The sequence below is a fragment of the Blastomyces gilchristii genome, assembly GCF_000003855.2.
Source record: "Blastomyces gilchristii SLH14081 genomic scaffold supercont1.15, whole genome shotgun sequence".
Classification (NCBI taxonomy): Eukaryota; Fungi; Ascomycota; class Eurotiomycetes; order Onygenales; family Ajellomycetaceae; genus Blastomyces; species Blastomyces gilchristii.
In genome coordinates, this window is record NW_003101668.1 from 707,532 (window position 1) to 714,154 (window position 6,623).

Sequence of the window (6,623 nt, forward strand, 5' to 3'; positions counted from 1 at the left end):
TCATTTTCAGAGGGAATCAGTCAAATTCCTTCACTATCAACTTTGCTGTAGATTGAGAAGACATTTCTGTGACTCAACCGGGCGTGATAATTTGAATCTTCAGGCTCGCACCTAAGGCTAGTTACCGTGCAGATAGGATGCTATCATTTTCCTCAGAAATTTGATCCGTGATTCAATCTCGCTATTCATCTAGCTTTCTCAAGCGAGTTCTTGACTATGTTGGCTTCGGAGTGACTGCAAGAACCCGAATGAAACATTCTAGAATGAGGTTTATCTCCCTACTCTCTCTCATCTGTAGAGGTGGCTGCTATGTACATATCTGTTTTGCCTCTTCAATGTGTCAGGTCACGTGATCTGGCTTACTAATCCTTCCACCATATAACTTTTCACAAGCTAGCAACCTTTCAATCACACAAGCTTTATACCTTTCACAGGTTATGAGACCTGTTTTGCATAAAATTGCTGCCAATTCGGGATTCCTTGTCAATATAATCATTATTTGAACTACTGCTTCATTTGATACACTCATCAGAAGTTAAAATTATCTTCTTCTATCAGTATTGATGCATTTGAGATCTTGATGATTAATAATACTACTGCTCACTTAAAAAAAAGAGGCTTGTAGAAAACACATCACATTTACAAAAAAGCAAGAAAAGAGAACAATATTAACAAGAATTCAATAAATGAATATCAAGATAATGAATTTAATACAATCTCACTCACACACATATTCATAATCTTACATTCTTTTCACTGAATCAGTTGCAGTTGATGATGATAATTCTTCACACTTATACTCTATCAGTGAATATTCTTCTGAAGCCTTTGAAAGCTTTATTAATAAACACTCTGAAACACTCTCTCACTTCAAAGCTGGTTTGAATATAGCTTCTGACATAGTCAGGCCAGTCTCTCAATCTACTAGATAGCTTGATAAAGCTGGTTCTCTTGATGAGAATAATGAACACTCAGATATCTACTGTTCAGATAAGATAATATCAGATTAACAGATGAAGCATCTCAAGATAATATTTAAAATGAAGAAGAAGAAGTGAAGAGTTCTAGAACTCAAACTATAACTGAAAAAACTCTGTTAACAGAGACTCTCTACAGATTGATCACAGAATATTAATAATCATTCTGTCATTACATTAACAGTCTGTACAGTCACATGAAATTCTAATCTCAGTGAAAGATTGAAATTCAATCTTTATAAACTGAATAGTCATGTTGATAAGACAATCTCTCAATTCAAGAAAGATGTCAAGAATACTGTGAGATTAAACAGTTTAACTGACACATTTAATTACATTATATAAAGCATCTTCATGAAATTGAAACTGATTGATGCACAGTGTTAATATATAATAGAGAAATAACAGACTCAGAATCCTCTATAAAGAGATGATGAATAAGTATCATTCTGAGACATCAGAAATCAGTGACTCTACACATTCATCTCAAACTTCTTGAATGCAGGTGTCAGATCATGTTTCTCTAAATATGATGAAAATTGAATTGCTTATACTCTATGAAATGCAATTGAACAGGAATACTCTGTTCTTAAAACACAGTTATACTGTGAGACAGTTCTGGAATTCATGTCTCTTGATAACACACAGATCATCAATCTACACACATTCTTTAATAAGTTTCAGTTCATTATCATGAAATTGAAGATGATGAATACTTCCCTCTCAGATGCATGAATATTTGATATCTTCTACTCAGTTCTACTCAACAATTGAAGGAATTATGTTCAGAAGAAGATAGAGGAGATACAGGATTTCAAATTCACAGCTGTGATATTGAATGTTGATCTTCTCATGAAGGAGATCTGTTCGCGGCTTGATTCTTCAAAAGATAAAAAGAATCTACAGAATACAGATTCTGCGGCTAACACTGCTACAACAGCTACAATGATCAATACACTGAATTCGGCCCGTGAAGGCCGCACTGGACGTGGTCGTGGCAGTTCACAAGGGAGCTCCCGAAACCATCGAGGATTAGGAAATCCACCTACATGTTCTGAATGTGAGAGATCTCACTTTGGCATCTGTTGATTGATTAATTCAGACAGTGCTTCAGATAATTGAAGAATCTACAACACTGCAAGGATAAAGGAATTCAAAGAAAAGAAGGAAAAGAATAGTGAGAATAGAACTCAACTATTTATTACAGATAAATCAGAGACCTATCAGATGGCAAACCTCACAGAGATTATCAATGTGCCAGCCTGTTTTATGAAACCTCACAAGAATCTCTTCAATGGGTGTTTATACATATCAAAAGATGTCATCTTCCAGAAGAACCTTCATCTTGTCAATTCATTAATACTGACTACTTCACACAACCTGAAGGTTCTACTCAATGCGGCCTGTAAAGTGGCTGCAGCAATTCCTTCAGTGACACCAGGTCTACTCACTGCGGCCTGTCAAGAGACTGTAGCAATTTCTGATTCATTAATTGATGATCTGTTCATTGATGAGGAAATTCAACCTGAGTGTTCATTATATCTCATACTCACTAATAATTGATGAATTGACTATGATATCTCTGTGAGAATACCTACCCTTTTAGTATATAATACACTGAACTTCTCAGAACTCATAGTTGAATCTGATGACTCTCTGACATCTACAAGAGATATCACTATAGTGAGGGAATCAACAGTGAGAGAATCTTCAGTGAAAGACAGTCTTGAAGACCTACTTATTGATTCTGAGATTGCTGCACTTCTGATCCTGAAAAACCTCACATGTGTCAAAGCTTTCATGAAATGAAAATATTATTACAAGGCCTGTGTTAAAGAGATCAACTGTTTGAAATATATGCATTGAAAAGAGAATATAAAGAAGATAGGGGGATAGAGGGATAAAAAAATAATGTATATCATGACTGATTTTTCATTACTTCACATTTTCCAGTCATTTTTTGTACCTGTACTTGATTTGAAGGCGAATTTTGTATATAGCATCGTGTATAGTTACTCTGGTGAGTGGGGATGTCAGGTCACATGATCTGGCTTACTAATCCTTCCATCATATAACTTTTCACAAGCTAGCAACCTTTCAATCACACAAGCTTTACACCTTCCACAGAATGAGCTTGCGGGCCAGTTTGCACACCTTTCTGGCGTCTCCCCATATGGTTTAGTAAGCATGAGAAATGTGGTACATAATCTGCTGCAGTAGTTTGTCTCCCGCACCGTCCGTCAAGGAATCCATCATGGCCATGCTATCCATAACACATCGAAATCGCATCGTGCACTTATCTTCCACGACTTTCTTCATCTTCCCCTCCCCCCCCCCCCTCATTTCCGAGCCTGATAAAAGCCTTCATGTAAGCTGTAGCATAGGTATCCATCCACGCTGGAGTGGAATTGAGTCTGGTTATGCACGCTTCCGCAACCCCTCAATAAATAACACACTTCCCCGGGTTTCAGACCCAATAGAATCTATGACAAGATGGCCGAGTGGTTAAGGCGTACCGTTCAAGCTGTCACGTGAACACTTGGAAATTTTGCATTTTAAGAATTTCCTGATCCGGTATGGGGAAACCCGCGTGAGTTCGAGTCTCGCTCTTGTCAATATTAGTTTTGTTTTTATTTTACAAGCATCAAACGCTCGCTTACGCTCGCTTTGCTGCTTGCGCAGCCCTCTCTACCCCTACTCTACCCTCTCTTTACCGCCTCTTCCACCCCTTCTACCCCCTACCACCACCGCCTCTACCGAGGGGTGGAAGGGGTGGAAGGGGTGGTAGGGGTGGTAGGAGTGGTAGGGGTGGTAAGAGGGGGTAGGCCATCATCACCGCCTCTACCGCCCCGCAGCTCTCTTTACTACTTTCACTCTCTACTTCTACCTCTCTACTCTTCTCTTATCACTCTGATCATCTCTATCACCTCTATCACTCTCTTTCACTCTGTATCATCTCTATCACTATTATCAGATTAATCAGAGCTGTACAGACTGCAGAGTCAGCTGTTCAATTCCATGAATTCAAAGAGATGACATTATATGAGATTATATTACAGAGCATTTACATAGTGTAACAGTGTATGTTATAAACACAGAGATTAAAAATAAACATAGAAAAGAGTATAAGAAATGTAAATATTATAGAGAATGTATGAAAAGAGCAGAATGAAAAAAGAATAATGATTTAAAGATTGTATATTTTTAATAAGTAAACTCCCAGCTGGCGAGTGGGTCCGCGTCGCCGCGCCGCCATGCCTGTTCGGGCATGGCCTCTCGCCGCCTCCGGTCTAGCTCCGTCGTTTCGGGTCTAGTGTGTCTACTTCAGGTTTAGCGCTTACTATTCGGGTTTGGCGCCTTCTGCCCGTCAATCTCATTAAAATGTCAACACCGTCATCACTGATCTATATAAACACCTCTCTTGACCTCTCATCTCGCACGCACTTTCTCTTCTCTCTTTCACTTTCATTTTCTCTTCTTTTCCTTCGTTCTTTCTCACTTCGCGCTCTATCCGTGTCTCTCGTATCCCTCTCTGCGCTCTAGCAGGTATAATGTTACATGTTCATTCTCTTAGTGCAGCCCGCACTGCACAACTCTTTTTCTTTATTTTAGCAGGGAATACTAGATTCTTCTTCTCATTCAACTCTAGAGATGAGACTGCAGTTTTCTCTCTATTCTTTCATTTTTTTTTCTTCTATCTCTCAGTTTTGCTGTCTTTCAGTCTGATACATGCTTGATTCAGATCTCTTGCGTCGCCTTTTACGGTTAGATATTTCAATATCTAAAGATTGACTCAGCTCTGAGCTTTCAGCTGAGTGACGGGCCTATTCTCATTGAGAAAATATGTTGAGATTTAAAAAGGTTTTAAATGCTTTCTTAAATCAGTAGTAAAATTGCCTCATCTCACTATCTGCATGCGGGTCTTTTAATTCCGGCGGTGTAGCCTCTCAATGCATTTGACTTAAGACTCTGTTGATTATGAAATCTTGAATATCTCACATAATCATATCTATTCTGGGAAAATTTGAAAAGAGGCTTAGATTCTTATGTATTTTCACATTATCTTATCAAGAATAAATAGACATGATTCAGTTAATAGTTTAAATAATAGTTCAGTTAATATTTCTGTCTTGAACATTCTTAATAGTCTTTTAATAATCTCTTATAATCTTTAAGTTAGATAACAGTACTGGTTAAACTGAGTAATTATAAGTGAATATATTTCTTATTAAATTCTATGTGATCTGAGACTCTGATAAGTGTTCTCAGTTAAACTTTCACTGAAAAAAGAATACTAGACTTTAAATTTCAAGTGTATTCACTATATTCTTAATCTTCTTATAAGATTGATTAAAGAGTGCAGTCTTATCAGTGATAAATAGAGAAGAGAAAGAGAATAGAAGAAGAGTAGAGTAATAAGAAATAAAAGATTATATTATCTATATATCTCACAGTGCTGAACTGTATTATATAGCTATATAAGTTCTAATTACAGTTACAGTCAGATTCAGCTGATTATTAAGTGAGACATTCTTTTCTCTTAGCTAAATTTGTGAAAATTGTGAAGATTGTTTAAGTAAGACAGACTGTGAGTTTCACAGCTTTGCTTTTTATTTTAAACTGTCTATATAAACAGTTAGATATTTCTCTTTCTTATAAATGAATATTTAGTGTGCTTCAACTGTGAACTGAATAAATAATAAAACTCTAAAAAATCTATTAAAGATAATAATAAATCTCAATAATATAATTTTTTATTTCTCACTAAATATAAATCTTTCAAAGTTCAATGTATTCAAGACATTATATATAAATTTTTCTAATAAAACTTATTACTATTCAATCTCTTCTCAGTCTGTACTAGACTAACCGTGTGACCGTGTCTGAAATCAGAATCAGAATTTTTGATAGTTTTATTATCCATTTAACAGATTTTATTACACAGTTCTAACATTAGATAGTAGTTTCATACTGTCTCAGTGAGACTTACTGTCTACTCTTGTCACATTTTTCAAATAAGATCATGATTTTCACTTCTCAATTTAAATTATTTTTATTGCTTTAAATGACTTTAAATCTCATTTAAGTGTTATCAAAAAGCATTACTTTTTAAAAAATTAAAAATAGTCTAAAAAAAACCTTAAAATGTCTAAAAATAGTAACTTTATGCTAAGAATGAAACTAAATGAAATTAAATGAGATCACTTTCTCATTGTTTTCAAGTCATGATTTCATTTTGAGATCTGATATATAGTTACTTTGCATGTTTATTTAATAATTAGTCTCAGTGAGATTCACATCAAGAAATGTATGAGACCAGATCAAATGAAATCAAATGTGAAATTCATAGTCCCGGTGATCAGTCTAGTCTGTACTTTCTTCTATTTCTGTGATTCAAAGGTTGCTTGAGTCAGTGTATGATTACAGGCGTACGCCGGCTTCTTATATATTGTATGCTAAATTAATTGATGGCTGCTATGACCTCTTTACATTTATAAGCAAGTTCAGAAGTGACTGTGTTATTATTCAACAGTTGTATATTCTTCTGAATCACATTCTCTCTCATCAGATTTGATCACACTTATATAATTATATTATACATTCTAGCTTCATGCAGATTAGTGTGTCACTAGTGTTCACAATTAT

At 35.6% G+C, this 6,623-nt stretch overlaps 1 non-coding gene across 1 annotated transcript; it reads left to right on the plus strand.

Moving 5' to 3' along the window:
• Nucleotides 1-3,464: 3,464 nt before the first annotated feature.
• On the plus strand, nt 3,465-3,592 carry BDBG_17464. The gene has a single exon. It is a non-coding gene; the product is annotated as a tRNA-Leu (tRNA).
• Nucleotides 3,593-6,623: the final 3,031 nt, after the last annotated feature.